The following is a 17,331-nucleotide window of genomic DNA, read 5'->3' as shown; positions in this document are numbered from 1 at the left end:
TGTATATTTTTTTTAAATATTGGATTTTTTTGGGCAGTACGGATGGTGTAATGGTTAGCATTACTGCCTCACAGCACTAAGGTCATGGGTTCGATTCCCACCATGGCCCTAACTGTGTGGAGTTTGTACTTGCATGGGTTTCCTCCGGGTACTCCGGTTTCCTCCCACAATCCCAAAAATATACTGTCCGGTTAATTGGCTCCCAACAAAATTAACCCTAGATTGAATGTGTCTGTGTGTACATGTGGTAGGGAATATTGGGGCAGATGTATTAACCTGGAGAAGGCATAAGGGAGTGATAAACCAGTGATATGTGCAAGGTGATAAAGGCACCAGCCAATCAGCTCCAATATGTAAATTAACAGTTAGGATCTGATTGGCTGGTGCCTTTATCACCTTGCACATATCACTGGTTTATCACTTCCTTATGCCTTCTCCAGGTTAATACATCTGCCCCATAGATTGTAAACTCTACTGGAGTGAATGGGCAAATATTCTCTGTAAAGCGCTGCGAAATATGTGTGCGCTATGTGAATGGGCAATATGTGTGCACTGATGTGAATGGGCAAATATTCTCTGTAAAGCGCTGCGGAATATGTGTAAGCTATATAAATAACTGGTAATAAATAAATAATAATTTTTAATGTATATCTACAGTTTGACCTCACAATCTTACATTGTGATGTATACCAGCTCCCCAGACAGATATATCTGAGGAACAGGAGACTAAAGGGGCCGATATCACCATTTGAAATGTGCTGTGGTTATATTGGCCCAATCTTTAATTCTATTTTTTTCTGCATTTATGTATGAGTTATCGCATGCAGCTCATGAGAATGGTCTGTCCCTGCTTTGCCACTCATGAAAAATAACCCAGATTATGTGCTGTGCATCTGCCGCCGCTACCACCACCGCCGGCACCCCCCTCCCTGTCGTCCCCCCCACCCTCCAACCCTGATCATACTCGCCAACCCCCAGGGATTGGTGATCAGAGCTCCTTGAGGGCTGCCGGTCATCGGGGCTACCTGTTGCTGTGACCTCTGGTGCTATAAAGTGAGGTGCCGCTTTGCAGCATCACTTTACTGCACCGGGGGTCACAGGAGCAGCGGGAAGCCCAATTGACCGGCAGCCCTCCAGGAGGTTCGATCACCGGTCCCTGGGTAGGCAAGTTTTGTTTTTTTAAACTGTGATCAGCTTGTGTGTCCATTGGACACACAAACCTGATCACACTAGCTGGGTCCCCGCACAGCTTCCTCTGCTTAGGAGCAGAGAAAGCTGTGCAGGGGTAGATGATTTGCAGTGATCCCTGTGATCTGAAGATGGCATTATTATCACGGGGCTCACTGTGGTATATTTTTACAATTATTATTTTTTTAGTAAATTCAGCCATATAGCATTTCCAATTATAAGTATGGGCACTGCAATGTGGTTACTAAAAAAAAAAATAGAATTAAAGGGTTTCAAGCAGTTTTTCACTAAAACTGCTCCAAAAGCCCATAATACATTCATACATCATACTAAAATAACATGAAAATGATGTGAAAACATAATTTTTTTCACATTATTTTAGTTAAAAAAAAGTTAATAAATCTGCCAGTACTGTAAGGTTCGAATGTCAATTGCAATAGCATCAATAAGCCCATGAAATAACTGATTATTATTAATCAGTTATTGAACAGCGCACAGGCTAGTTAGTAGATCACATGTAGCATGGACCAAAAAATGCTACATATAGTACATTCAGCAGATAGAGTATTTGCACATTAGACAGTGGAATAAATCCTAAATATTCTGTAACTGAGGCATAAAATATACTTGAGAAAAATCTAGCCTTGGCATGTAGTAAGGAAATTCACTTAGTCTGAGGTAATGACGAGCGTCACATAATCTGGTCTAGGGATGCGTTTCCTGTGTTGTGGGCACAAAGGATGGTTTACGGTCATTAGATAATGTGGATGTGCAGCAGCACCTTGGATAGGAATAAATGCAGCTATTTGCCGTGTCTGTGCTGCGCAGATCCTTGTAAATCCAATTGCTGGATTCTGGGCAAGATGGGAATGGTGGGGAAAAGCCATTACTCTAAAGTTCAATCTTATAATTACTTTGACATGTATTAATTTGCTTCTTGGCGGAAAATCTGGATAACATTTAGTTTATCATTTGTGCCTGTAGACTACTTTGGTGGTTTCAGAAGTCTATTTACAACACCCGATCACTACCACCTGCACACGTGTAAAAAATCATCCCATTCCTAACCTGCACTGAACAGGGAATGAGCCTCAGACTACACCCCCTCCCTCCTTTTGTGATCCCCCATGCTGATTGGGAAGAGCATCGGAAGTTCCCATAATTTCCAGCGTGCCGCCACTATTACTTCAAACCTCCTCTATATATTTTTTTCATGATCAGGCCCCACTTCCTCACTAAAAAAAAATCCCACCACCTGTTTTTTGTTTTATAGAATTGCCCCCATTTTCCTTCTGAACACCATCTACCCCTATAATATATTTTTAATGGTTTAGCAGGGAATGATTTAGCTGGGCGAGAGATACAGGACATCAGAGTGAGAAGCTACTATGGAGCACAGGCACAAACTGTTCTGGAGACCTTGCCTAGGATGGTAGACAGGGGAGTAGTGTATATGTGTGTTATTGTAGAAATTCCCTAGACAGGACGTTATTCCTCCACAGAACAGTTCCTGGATAAATAGACTGTTTGCAGACCAGTTTGAGCACCGCTCTCATCCCACTATTATTAGCTCCTCTTGCCTATAGTGCTATTGGCCCATCCATTCCTTGTTTGGGATGTGGTCATGTGACCAGCGCTCAGGATCCCGGTTACCGGTAAAAAAAAGTATGTATTCCTGTTTCAAGTATCAACATGAACAGAATGATATGGAAAGTTCTACGTGTTATGGGGGTCATTCCCAGTTGATCGCTCGCTAGCAGTTTTCAGCAGCCGTGCAAACGCTATGCCGCCGCCCACTGGGGAGTGTATTTTAGCTTAGCAGAAGTGCGAACGCATGTGCAGCCGAGCTCTGCAAAAACAGTTTGTGCAGTTTCTGAGTAGCTCTGAACCTACTCAGCGCTTGCGATCACTTCAGCCTATTCGTGTCCGGATTTGACGTCATACACCCGCCCAGCGAATGCCCAGCCACGCCTGCGTTTTTACAAACACTCCCTGAAAACGGTCAGTTGACACCCAGAAACGTCCCCTTCCTGTCAATCTTCCTGCGGCCGTCAGTGCGAAGGAAAACTTTGCTAGAACCTGAGCACAACCACAAAGAGCCTTTTACCCGTACCTCGCGCGTGCGCATTGCAGCCCATACGTATCCACATAATTGCCGTTTTTCACCTGATCGCTGCGCTGCGAAAATTGGCAGCGAGCAATCAACTCAGAATGACCCCCTATGTGCACTGATGCCACATTAACCCCATAATACATCTCCACCCGAGTCTGCTGTTTGTCTGTGGATCATTGCACCAGAGAGGGAATCTGTAACTTAAGGCGGGTACACACTAGGCGATTCGGAATTGGCGGCGGTGGATGACTATATCGCTGAACTATATAGTGCATACACACTGAGCGTTATCGTTCAACGATAATGCAGTGTCTTCATCGCCGGCATTCCTGGACATGTAGCTCAGCACAAAATTGATGGGTTGAGCTGCATGTCAGCTCAATATTGGTGATCACTGAACGACGTGCGGGAGCTCGCATCGTTCATCGTTCACCGATATCACCCCCATACACACTGGACGATTTCAGCCTAAAACTAAACGTTAACGACAATTATGTTGTTATTTATTTTTTAGGCTGAAATTGCCCAGTGTGCTCCCCCCTTTTTGGCGATCATTGGCCCTGGCCTGCATATGTCTGATGTACTGTATTAAACAATGGGCCCGATTCAGGTGGGATCGCAAAAACTGCTAACAGGATGCGGGCGCCCGCAGAAAATGTGACTGCATCAATCAGGCAGAGGCGTTCGCGGGGCGGGGGCGGAAACCCTTAACAGAATTTGCAATCCAACCTGAATCAGGCTCTAAGTGCACTTTGTGTGTGTCAGACCGTAGCTTGTTACATGCTCACTATACATCATGGGCTGGCGACAAATTGCTCCAAAATCAAACATTTGGAAACCCCCCTTCCATCCAGAAATCCCGCACTTGCACCTGAGTCTTATCCACTAAACAGGTTAAAAGAAAGAGATGCTCTAAGATAGACTATAATTTATTGTCCTATGCCTGGCTTCCTGAAAACATTATGTCACTTTGGCATCTTCATGGAAGGTTTTCGTGTCTCCAGGCAGAGTTGTTTATCTTAATTGTCTGTGAATACAACATAAGCCGCTCTCTGGTTACCGTCTGGGCAGCAGAACTAAATAACTGTTCCTGGCAATATAAATGTATGACTGAAAATGACTGAAGAAAGCCAGATACACAAAACATGTCATTTGCATAAAGTACATAAGGGTGCATACAAGCCAACAAATTATAATCATCTGTCGGTGGAAACCCCTGTTGTCTGCATGTTCTTAGTTTTACAGTGGGCTGCCAGGAGTTATTGGGAGTAATTCAGACTGCATTGCGGCAGCAATTGCAGTCTGCGCACCCCGGGAGCCCAGTGAGATGCTATCAGCATCTTACTGGCTGCGATCGCCTCTGCCTGATTGACAGGAAGAGGTGGTCGTGGGGCTGGAGGGGGCGTGCCAACGGTGTTAGAACGCCATTGGTGGGGCGCAGTCCGGACAATGGAGGCGTGTCCGGACCATTGGGGGGGCAGGCTGCAGCGGCTGCGTGACATCACATGCAGCCGCTGCATCCCGGAACGCAGCGGGTAGCTCCCTGCCAGCCAGCAGGAGCTGCGCAAGTAGGGAGCTACTTTCCAGGTACAAAAGCATCGCCACCGTGCAGGGCCTGATATGTGGGGTGGACTAGCCCTGTGTTGGGCGTCCCCCCGCATGTCACAGTAAATGATCGTAGATTTAGCACATCTACGATCAACTCTGAATTACCCCCATTTTCCCTTGAATTTTCTTGAAATAAACACAAATAATTCCTTAGAATTTCTTAGAAAGAATAAGACATACAAGATATGTATCAAGCATCACATTTTGAATGTGATATATCCTGACCACTTACTGCATGCAAAACAACATTTATAAATGCCATATGCATGAAGGTTTGCTATTACAGACAGCATAGGGCAGCTCTACTGATAAGCCACTAGGGGACACTGGGATGGATCCTATTGAATCTGACAGCCCACAAAACAGCATGTTTAGCTTTCTGGAGCTTGGTACATATCAAACCTCTGAAAACCACATTACATTCTGCCCACAGAAATGATTGGAATTGCCTCCCTTGAAACGTTATGATATCCCCTTGTACAGGCATAAAAACAAACTCCGCCCCCAATACACTTCTTAGCCTTGATGCAAAGAAAGCATTTGATTCAGTGTCTTGTGGTCACTTGTTGAAGATCTTTGGTCTCGGAGCCTTTAGACATACCTTCTCTCAATTCTTTAGTTATCTATATTCAGCACCGTTAACATATTGGTTATTAATGGAGGAGTTGGTTCTCCTGTCACTATGACTAGATAGACATGCCAGGGCTGCACCCTTTCCCCGTTATTATTTAATATAGCCCTTGACCCACTTTTCAGAATATTACAATCCCTGACTATTTTTCGGGGTAGCCAAATGGGATCTCAGATGGATACATTTATGGCTTCTGTCAGGGGCGTAACTAGAATGCTGTGGACCCCATAGCAAGATCTTGCAAGGGCCCCCCACTGTTGTCATTACAATGCCACTTAGGGAAGGAGAGAGATAAAGAGGGTGTTGGGGGGAGAGAGAAAGAGGAGTGCGAAAGAGAGGGAGTGGGGTTAGGGAGAGAGAGGGTTTCATGTAAAAAGAGGGAATGAGAGAAACGGTCGAGAGAGAAGGTGTCAAGGAGAAAGAGAGAAAGGAATGAGGGGATAGAGAGAGGGCATCAGAGAGAGAGAGGGGGGGTCAGAGAGGGGAAGAAGAAAGAGAAGGAGGGAAGCGAGTGGGAGTGAGAGAGTGGCAGGGAAAGAAATGGAGAAAGAGAGAGAGAGAGAGAGAGTGTCAAAGAGAGGAGAGATAGTGTCAGAGAGAGCATCAGGGAGAGAAAGGGAGATACAGTGCCATGGAATGAGAGAGACAAGGAGAGAGTGTCAGTGGAGAGACAGAGACAGTGTCAGGGGGAAAGAGATAGGGACAGTGTTAGGGAGAGAGAGAGAGAGGGAGAAAGAGAGAGTGTCAAAGTGAATGACATAGAGACAGTGTCAGGGAGAGAGACAGTGTCAAGGATAGCAGGAGAGATAGAGACAGTGTCAGGGGGAGAGATAGTGTTAGGGAGAGACAGTGTCAGGGGGGAGAGAGGGAGAGAGTGGGAGGGAGAGAGAGGGAGAGGCAGTGTCTGGGAGAGAGAGACTGTCAGAGAGAGGAAGAGAGAGGGACAGTGTCAGGGAGAGATTGTGTCGGGGAGAGAGACAGTGTCAAGGATAGCGGGAGAGAGACAGTGTCAGGGAGAGAGAGGGAGAGACAATGTCAGGGAGACACATGTTTCAGATGAGGATTCATCGGAGGATGAAAGCACAATAAACTGCTTCAGCATACGAAGAGGAGGAGGAGGAAGGTCTCAGCACAGTGGATATAGCTGAGTTAAAGCAATGAAAGCCATTCTTTCCTTAGAGGATTCAGCAGAGCCTGTGTTAAAAACCAAGGCACCTGTGTTTAAAAGTCCCAAAACAGTTAAGACTGAGTTTCCAGGGTCAGATCAGCTGACGGAAATCATGGAAGAGGCTTGGGCTACACCCAATAAGAAGTTTAGAATTCCTAAGAAATGGAATTCCAATTATCCTCTTCCAGCTGGGGATTGTTTAAAAAGGGAGGTGGCTCCTAAGGTAGATACGCCTGTGATTTGATTAGTATGAAAATCAACATTACCTTTGCCTTCAACATCATTAAATGATGTCACGGATAGGAGAGTGGATGTTTCTTTTTTTTTTTTTCCCTGTCTGGGGCAGTCATAACGCCAGCCATGGCTTCAGCTTGGATGGCAAAGGCAGTGGCTGCCTGGGCTGATGCATTGGAGGGGAATTTTTCAATAGCATCTAGAGAGCAAAAATCCCATATAGCACATATAAAACAGGCTGCAATGTTCTTGAAAGAAGCCGCATTGGATATGGGTACTATTGCCTCCAGGGCATCAGCTTCAACAATCGCTGCTCGCAGAGCAATTTGGCTACGTACGTGGAAAGCTGATTCGGAATCTAAGAAGGTTTTGGAATCTTTGCCTTTTTCTCCTTCATCCACTAGGGGCCACTGGAGCGTAGTTACAATGGGGAAATAGTAGTCAGTAATTGGGAGCTGGCACTTTAAAATTCTCACACTGTGGCTAGCTCCTCCCCTACTATCTCCCCTCCAAGCCAGTCTTAGTTTAGTGCCCGAGGTAGCTGGTTCACTTGGGTTTAGCTGAAGAATTTTTTATTTTTTCTTTATTATTTTATTTTTCTTTCACACACTCACAGACTGGCAGCTCTGCCACTGCCAGTCTGCACCGCGGGAGCTGCCGGCGGGGTCCCATCGCAGCTGCGTGCGGCTCGGGATGGGCCCCGGCTGAGGGAGACACTGAGCTCTCCTGAGTTGGCCGGACACCGCTGCGTGCGGCGCGTGTCGGGGCCACTCCATCCAGCAGAAGATTCCGGCAGCATGGCAGCGGTGAGTATCAAAAATGGCCGGACACCGCTGCGTGCGGCGCGTGTCGGGGCCGCTGGGTCGAAACGCCTGACGGAAGGAAGCGGTGAGTACAATCTCCCCCCCTCCCCCTCCAGACTGATGTATGTTTTTACATTTTTCAGTTTCAGTGTTTTAATACATGGATGGACAGGCTCCCCTATACTCTCCAGTCAGACAGGCTGGAGTGCATAAAAGGCTTACTAATTTGAAATTGGCGCCATTATGTGGGGGGCGGAGCTTCAGCCCGCTCTGTAAGCGGGCTCAGCGCTCTTCACTCCCCGGCTGCAGCATACAGGCAGTCGGGTGATACATTTACATATATCATATATCTGTGTAATAATTAGCATAGCTCTCATGGCAGAGTGGTAACACCTATGGTTACGATGCCCACGAGCTAGGGTTCGATTCCAGCAAAGGACACACTCTCCCCGGCCGCAGCATACACACTTACAGGCAGCCGGATGATAGTGCGGTTTTAATTTGAAAGTGACCGGAGCAGGGGGGCGGAGCTAACTCCCGCTCCGTTCGGCGGGCTCAGGCTTTCCGCTCCCCGGCCGCACATCGCTCCCGGCCGCACATACAGGCGGCCGGGGGATGCATGGGCGCTTTCCGCTTACTATACAGCGGATTTGAATTTGGCGCCGAAGTGGAGGGGGCGGAGCTAACTCCCGCTCTGTACGGCGGGCTTTCTCCGCTCCCCAGCCGCTGCAGCATGACGAGACGCCGCTCCACAGTCCCCCGGGCCACTGAAAGCTCCTTTCCTCTCCTGGCTGTGCAGGGAGGATTCTTTACATGTATGAGGGGGGTGAAGCTTATTCCCCCCCCCGGTGGAGGCTCCCAGCTCTCATTGTCTCTAGGCAACACACCTTTCTCTGGAGTTTGTAGCTTTTCTGTGCAGTGTGCTGCAGAAATATTGTTACATCTTGCTTTGGCTACATTCCTCCTGCAGGGGAGTCCTCTGCCCCATTTCAGACATTTAGATCAGGGAATCTGCTCTATTACAGGAGCTGGGACTCGGCTCATTGATAATTAAAAATCTACTGTGCAGTATTTCTTTACCCTACAAATACACAGTATTTATCTGCCCTATTAGGTGCACAGTATTTATCTGCCCTATTAGGTGCATGGGTTCACTGTGGTGTGTGTATATAGATATATATAGATATGTTTGTATATATATATTTAAGTGTGTGTGGGTATGTATATAGATATATCCATACAATACCATATATAGGGGATAAAACAAACACTTCCGCAATGTTTTCTAGAAACAGAATACCCCACCTTGCCACATAACATTTTCACCCATCTTTTCTCACAGGCTGGTCACCATTTTGAAAAGCCAGCGGAACCTCCGAGAAACATCGGGTGCACCTTAATTAGCGGTACACTACATACAGGGCAGGGTGTTGCCTTCCCTTTATTATTCCTTGGTGTCACTAGTTACTAATGCTATTTGTAATTGGGGAATGTGTGTAAGGCATCAGACAAATAGCGCTGTGGCTCAGTACGCTAGTAGCGGGTATCTGAACAGGGGTTTGAATCCAAACAAAACTTTAAGGAGAGCTCCTATAGCCTAGGGCTAAGACTCCTGTCCCACAGCGCAGCGCTACTGGTTCAGGTCTCCGCTGCTCCAGAAAGTTTATTTGAATCGTGTCGGTCACTACACATTATAGCGCAGACCTTACATAGGGCTGTGTTTATTTAACCCACCTTTTCTCCTTTCGTTTGTCTCACCTGGGATAGTCAAAGACTTCCCTCTTAGGTGTGAAGTATGCGGTGGAGCCATCTGCTTAGCCCTCCACGCACCTGCATGACACTCCTGTTTGAACAGCTCAGATTATACAGGTAATGTCACTGGTAACCAGAGACCTTGTAGGTCATTTCACCTCTCCAGGTTTCTAAAGGAACCTTGCTAACCTTCCATGTTACAATACTGATGATGTCTGTTTTCTGTGGAGTCTGAACCTGTGTCTCAGAATATCCAGGTGCATTATACAGCAATTCGTCTGAGACTGCAGGTAAAGGAGGCAGACACGTCAAGTCCATCAGGGTTCGACGCCGATGACGAAATGACAGCGACTGGTCCAGTTTCGGATGAGCTGGGCAGGCTCCGGTAGACGGCCGACAGACACCCGAATACACAATTTCAGGTATCAAACAATGTTTGTTTTCCTATCCTTTCCCCGCAGACGGCAGGAAAGGGTATCAGAACCTCTCCAGGGTATACCCCTCGATGTATCGCCGGTCCAACAAGCTGCCGTTTTCGTGAGGCAACCTTGCTCAGGGATCCATCGAAGACATATACGGCAGCAGGGTTCTACCTTGTCCGGAGCAGGTAGGTTGTGGAACAATTGTCCTCTAGGTTACAGGATGTTTTGCATCCGGATCAATTGATACTTTGGTACGGGTCAGAATCACGATTCTGCTTTATGTTCTTTGGAGGTCTCCACGTCTGCAGTCTCGGAACCTGCATTTTCGCTTTGGGCTGTCTTAACCCGACGACCTCTGGGGCTGCGACAGTGACAGGTGAACATGAGATCCTACGGGGCAGATGGTTCAGGGGAAGGAACTTTCTGCAGGATTTCTTGAACCATTGGAGGTAAGTCCACTTTGTTTTCTCCTACTTCTGCCCCAGCTCCAAGACAGACCTTTACCGGTCTTTCCTTTAGATTTTTACCGTGCCCTTTCAGGCTTCCGATTCCACACGGGCGATATCTCTGTCGCCAGGGGATCTCAGAAGGAAAAAAAAAAAAAAAGCTGAAGCAGAGGCTCAGCATCCTCGGTCCAGTCTGATTTTACATCATCCTATACACACACTAAAGGTCAGACTTTCCTACCACCTGGAGGGTCCCAGGGTAGGCGCAGGTCGGTGGAAGAAGGCTTGGGCGGTTACAGACTAGATTTGGGAGTACAACCGTCTCGGGAGTCCCTCGGCAGGGGTCGGCCGATTTACGATGACAAGAGAGTCATAATGCAGGTGGCGCTCCATATGCTTCTAACCGCAAAGGGTGTTGATCCCTGTTTTTTACATATCATTTGAATCGGGACAGTTCTCAGGCCTTTGTTTTCTTTTCACGTTCCGAAGCCAGTTGGCTCGGCCAGGCCTATTCTGGCCTTAGAATCCTTTCAGTCTGTGATTGCTAGTTGAACAAGAAAGGGAGTTTTACGCGTCCCTTGTCTTCAGGGATGCCTGTTTACTGATTTCCGTTGGGTTTCCTCATCGGGCTTTACTCAGTCGCATTACAGGATTCTCATTTTCACTGTAAGTCCTTTTCTTTCGGTCTCTCTTCCGCTCCCACAGGGTTCAGGAAGATCACAGAATAACTCTTTTTCAAGGGGTTGACGTTGGTTCCCTAATGGGACAATCTACTGCTACTATCCCACTCTGTACATTACGTGGCTTCTGAAGATCCGATTTATGCTCCTCATAAACGTTTTCTCAACAGGGTCCGTCGGAGGATTTTTCCTTCCTCAGTACCAGGTACTCTGTTTCTTCAGTCAAGCTGCGACGCAATGAGTGGTCGCCTACATTCCCCTCTGAGCGAGGGACAACAATCTTCTTTCCAGATCAGGCCACCAGGTCAGACTCCTGGGTGAGGGAACATTCCCCGGAGTTTTGTCAGCTGGTCTGCTGTGGGCGGAGATTTCGAATCGACCTCAGGGCGTTCTGACTGACTCTTTAACCCTTTACTACTCACCGACGTGAGCTCTGGTGGCAGTAGCCGAGGATGCCCTCAGGGCTCCTGGGAGTTTCTGGTTATTCTATCCTGCCTCCTTTTCTATTTCTACCTCACTTTCGGTAACACAGGAGGAGAATATGCGTGCTAGTCCTCTCGGTGGCTCTGGTTGGGCCACCCATGACTTGAAGATACGGCTACAACTGTTGTTATCGGTAGAGGAGCCTTGGCTCCTACCTCCACTGGACTGTCTACTTCAACAGGCTCCTTTTCTTTGTTCAATCTTACACTGGTTTCATTTAACCGTGTGACTGTTCACGAGCCCTCAGAAGAGAGGAGTTCCCTAGTTCGGTTAGGCCTACTAGGCCCCGATTTCAGAAGTCTGTTACCTCTTCTCGCTTTTGCCACTTTTGAAAAGCTGTATGGGACATAATAAGGATAAAAGGGGGTTTTCCCCTTCTTTCAGTTACCATTCAGCCGTAATCTTTGGTTTCTCTGGGAGGTTTTGCTCCGCTGCGCTTCAAACCACATTGACCTGAATTTTCGGTCCCTGCCTTTTTCGGTTTTCTTCCAAAAGAAATTAGCCTGGCGCCCGTAAGTTCGGGCTCTCTTTCAGGGAGTACTCTATTAGCAACTCCCCCGGCTGAGCTTCGGCCTCAGCGGTCGTTTCTCCCAAAGGGCATGTCCGTTTTTCATATAAATCTGACACTAGTGTTTTTCAGTCCTCTTTGACTGTTGTCAGGGCTCGCTGACTTTCTCTACAGAGGTCTTAGGCTATTCGACGAAGGGTTTTTTCTTCTTTATTCTGTACGATGCTCCCGTACTAAATAGCCAGGGTCCCAGCATATGCTGGGCTGTTGGATACATCTGACCATCAGATAGTCTTCTTGGCGATTGCTCGGGAGCCTCCGTTTTCCATTTCAGCGCACTTTACGTGCGTGGTGGGACCTTCGTGGGCAGCTGCCCGTGGGGTCTCCATGAATACTTTAGGTCGGGCGGCTACTTGGTCCGGCCGTCATACGTTTGTCAAATTCTACAAGTTTGACACTTTTGCGGCCTCTGCATCTCAGTTTGGCCGAGTGGTTTTACAGAACTCTCAGCGCTCTCCCACCCGTTCTGGGAGCTCTGGGACGTCCCCATTGTAACTACGCTCCAGTGGCCCCTAGTGGATGAAGGAGAAATCAGGATTTTGGTACTTACCGATAAATCCCTTTCTCCGATTCCACAGGGGCCACTGGACGCCCGCCCAGCGCTGTTCCTCCTTGTTTTTTGCTTAACGGTTTGCAGATCACCATATGACTGCTTGTTGAGTTCGGGCTAGCCGGTTGTTTGTTAGGTTCTGTTCCAGGTTGGGTTTGTGTTATCCTGGGTTACAGGGCGTCATTAACCTCCTCTACCTTACGGTTTGTTTATTACAGCTCTCCTCGGGCACAGTTTTACGTAGACTGGCTTGGAGGGGAGATAGTAGGGGAGGAGCTAGCCACAGTGTGAGAATTTTAAAGTGCCAGCTACCAATTACTGCCTACTATTTCCCCATTGTGACTACGCTCCAGTGGCCCCTGTGGAATCGGAGAAAGGGATTTATCGGTAAGTACCAAAATCCTGATTTTTGGAGATATTCTTTTTGGTAAAGAATTGATGGATATTTTGGAGTCAGGAGCAGACTCCAAGAAGGTAAAGTTTCCTTCCACATACAATTTCAAACCTAAAGTTCTGGCTTTTCGGCCCTTTCGGTCTCAAGGAAAAGCTATAGGAAAAAGCGATGGCAGGCAGTTCCAATACAACAAGTCTGGTAAGACAAAAAAGCATTGGGCTGCCAGAGGACCAGGTGGTAAAACAGATAATAAGCCATCAGCCTGATGGTGCGGGCCTCCACCTGGGGGATCCCAGGGTGGGGGGGGGGGGGCGACTTCTTCAGTTTGCACAGATCTGGCAGCAGTCTGCAACAGATACCTGGGTGAAGAAAGCAGTATCTCTAGGTGATGCTTTTGCCTTCAAGAAGCACCCCCCTCGAAGGATTTTTTGTACCGACCCATCTCAGGTAGAGACGAAGGACAAGGCTTTGCAAGAAGCAGTTCAGAAATTGCATCAGTCAGGAGTAATCATTTTAGTTCCTCCTGCGCAACGAGGACAGGGTTTTTACTCCAACTTGTTTCTAGTTCAAAAACCAAATGGGTCATTTCGGCCCATTCTCAATCTCAAAGTGCTGAACAAGTACATTTGGGTACCTCAGTTTCAGATGGAAACTTTACGTTCCATCATTTTGCCCATGGAGCCAGGGGATTATATGGTATCCCTGGATATACAGGATGCTTACCTACATGTTCCTATAGCACTGTTCGCTATCCTCCAACAGCATTTTCAGTTCCAGGCACTACCTTTTGGGTTAGCCACAGCCCCCAGAGTATTTACCAAGATTATGGTGGTAATGGCAGCTTATCTCCGCCAACAGAGGCTAAGAATTTTTCCATACCTCGACGTTCTTTTAATCCTGGCACAGTCGCAGGAATTGCTCCTATGTCATCTGCAACAGATAAAACGTGTCTGCAAAAGCATGGATGGCTCATAAATTGGGCAAAATCGTCCCTGGTTCCGTCACAGCGGATGACTCACTTGGGAGCTGTACTAGATTCAAGTCTTCAGAGAGTAATCTTACCTCTGAACAAGATATCCAAGGTTCAGTCAAGGATTCAGGACTTCCTACACAGTCAAAAGGTATCCATTCACGCAGCAATGCGTGTGATGGGATTGATGGTGTCAACGTTCGACATGGTGGAGTTTGCACAGTTCCACTCGAGGCCTCTGTAGCATTTGGTTCTGGCCAAATGGAATGGGTTGCATCAGATGATAAAAATGCAGACTATGGTTCTTACGATAGAAGTATGAAGGTCATTAGCCTGGTGGCTACAGACATCCCATCTGGACAAGGGGAGACCCTTTTGGATATCAGATTGGGAAACTCTGACAACAGATGCCAGTCTCCAGGGCTGGGTAGCAGTGTCAGGAAGGTTGTGTTTCCAGGGGAAATGGACCAAGGAAGAAGGTTGCCTGCCAATAAATATATTGGAACTTCGGGCCATATACATGGCACTGATTCAGGCAAAGGACATTCTTCGGAGAAAACCAGTTCAGATCCGCTCAGACAATGCGATGGCAGTAGCGTACCTCAACCATCAGGGAGGAACTTGCAGCCGTAAAGCGATGAAGGAGGTAAGTCACATACCAAAGTGGGCAGAACTTCATCATCCAGCCTTGTCCGCAGTGTTCATTCCGGGAGTCTTAAACTGGGAAGCGGATTTTCTCAGTCGACACGCCATTCAGACAAGCAAATGGGCTTTACACCCGGAGGTCTTCCAGACCCTAGTAGACAAGTGGGGATTGCCAGAGATAGATTTCAAGGCGTTCCGTCAGAACAACAAAGTTCTCCCATACGGGTCAAGAACAAAGGATCCCAAAGTGATCTTTGTAGATGCACCGTCAGTGAGATGGGACTTTCATCTGGCTTATATGTTTCCTCCAATCACCCTATTACCTAGGGTGGTGAGAAAGATAAAGCAAGGAAAGGGTGCCATGATAATAATAGCCCCGGCTTGGCCCAGAAGGATCGATGGATGCCGCACTCCTGCTCCCTGAAAGTCCAGATCTACTGATGCAGGGTTATCACAGACATCTGGATCGACTGTCTTTGATGGCGTGGCTCTTGAAACCTCTATCCTGAAGTCAAGAGGATTATCGCAACAGGTAATTCAAACAATTCTCAGAGCAATTATACCTTCCTCAGCTCACATTTATCACCAAATATAGCAAACCTATATTGATTGGTACATTGAATGGAAAATTTCAGAGTTTACAGGGTCTTAGCATTCCTTCAGGCAGGAATGGATAAAGGTTGAAGGTGGCTTTCTTGAGAGTGCAAGTGTCAGCATTGACTGTATGGTTCCAAAAGAAAATTGCCAACTTACAGGCAACTTTTTTCCAGGAAATGCTGCGCATTCAACCTCCTTATGTTCCTCCTACAGTGTCTTGGGACTTAAATTTAGTCCTAAAGGCCCTTCAAGTTGCCCCATTTGAACCACTTAATAAAGTGGATCTTAAATGGTTGACAGCTGGAGTTCTCTTTCTACTGGCCATGGCGTCAGCTAGAAGAGTGGAAATATATGAGAGATCCCGCACAGGTCTGTTAGATAGTCTATGTATAGAAAAACCAAAATGGACAATTAAGGTAAGGTATCCCGGTTATGGTCCAATTGGTGGTGCACCCAGAGTCAGTATAACAAGCTTTGTCACAAAAGGAAGAAAATAAGACACTGGTGTGGGCGCACTCTTATGTTAAATCAGGATATCAAATTAAAATTACATCTTTATTTATTATGATTAAAAGGATAACTATCCTATAACAAACACAACACTAAGGACCAACCAAATGGGTTGGACAATGCATCAACATAGAGATATGTGACAATGAGATCAAAGATAATGTTCTGTCACACAAGAAGCTGAAATAAATTGATATGAACTACACCATTGGTTAATTGATTAATTCACAGCCATCACACCAGACAAATCAACCAGTATTTTCCTGGATTATTGTATAAAACAGCTTACAAATATAGGTCAAAATAAGATTAGATCTGAAACATCTAATAGGAGTGTGGCTGGGAATAGATGCCTATTGCTGAATAAATAAAACAATAAAAAATATATAATGTACCCAATAGAAACAGTGTGTATAGGAGCAGAAATGAGTACCAGAAAGGTAATAGGGTGAATCTGCTGTCAGTGTTAGGCACGGAGTACCTGATGTATACTGGGTTCTACTGCACTTGGTATTCCTAGGAGGTCGCCCATCGAAGTACTAACCAAGCCCAACACTGCTTAGCTTCCAAGATCGGACGGTATTGGGCGTTAACAGTGTGGTATGACAGTAGATCACTAATTGCGCTCCCACTCCGGGATCACTGATAAGAGTTCACAGAAAGTGAAAAAAGGAAAAATAAAGGAAAAAATATATAACTATTAATAAATGCAAAAGTGATAGAATAAAAGGAGGAGATGTGTCCAAGGTGGATTTGCTGCCAGCGTTAGGCAAAGGAAAAGGCCCTATATATATATATATATATATATATATATCCTCTGTATTATCCAGTGGATCGCTGGTGAGAGTCCACGAATAAAAGAGTGATAAGAATACAATTGAAGGGAAAGCTATTAGTACAAACCAACCAACAACGTTTGTGCTATGGAATTAGCGAATGTATATGGTGAAATGAAATAAGTACAATATAAAATGTTTAGATCATATCATATGAAAAATAACCATTATTCAAAAAGTGGCATGAACTGTAGTAGAAAGGAAATGTTCTTGTGTGTCAGAACATTATCTTTGATCTCATTGTCACATATCTCTATGTTGATGCATTTGGGTGGTCTTTAGTGTTGTGTTTGTTATAGGATAGTTATCCTTTTAATCATAATAAATAAAGATGTAATTTTAATTTTATATCCTGATTTAACATAAGAGTGCGCCCACAACAGTGTCAGCTAGAAGAGTGTCAGATTTAGGGGCATTGTCATGTCGTTACCCATTTCTGATTTTTTATCCAGATAAGGCAGTTCTCAGGACTAGATCTGGGTATCTTCCAAAGGTGGTGTCTAAATTCCACCTTAATGAAGAAACTGTAGTCCCGGCTTTCCAGGTACCTGGCCTTTCTGCGGGAGATGCATCGCTGGACATTGTCCGTGCCTTAAGGATCTATGTGGATCGTATCAGTGCCATCAGAATGACAGATTCTCTCTTCATTCTCTACGGATTTCACAAGAGAGGATGGCCTGCTGATAAGCAGACACTTGCAAGGTGGCTTCGGATGACGATTTCAGAAGCATAT

General features: G+C 46.3%; 1 protein-coding gene and 1 non-coding gene across 2 annotated transcripts in view; one reads left to right on the top strand and one right to left on the bottom strand.

Annotated features, from left to right (window-relative positions):
* MRE11 (MRE11 homolog, double strand break repair nuclease) overlaps window positions 1–17,331 on the top strand; it is a 605,744-nt gene that overhangs the window by 554,154 nt on the left and 34,259 nt on the right. The window lies entirely within an intron of this gene.
* LOC135053136 (5S ribosomal RNA) lies at window positions 16,258–16,376 on the bottom strand. The gene has a single exon (XR_010242525.1). It is a non-coding gene; the product is annotated as a 5S ribosomal RNA (ribosomal RNA).

The sequence above is a fragment of the Pseudophryne corroboree genome, chromosome 2 (assembly GCF_028390025.1).
Source record: "Pseudophryne corroboree isolate aPseCor3 chromosome 2, aPseCor3.hap2, whole genome shotgun sequence".
NCBI classification, from domain to species: domain Eukaryota; kingdom Metazoa; phylum Chordata; class Amphibia; order Anura; family Myobatrachidae; genus Pseudophryne; species Pseudophryne corroboree.
Note: the sequence above shows the minus strand (reverse complement) of the source record. Positions and strands in the feature narration are given on the sequence as shown.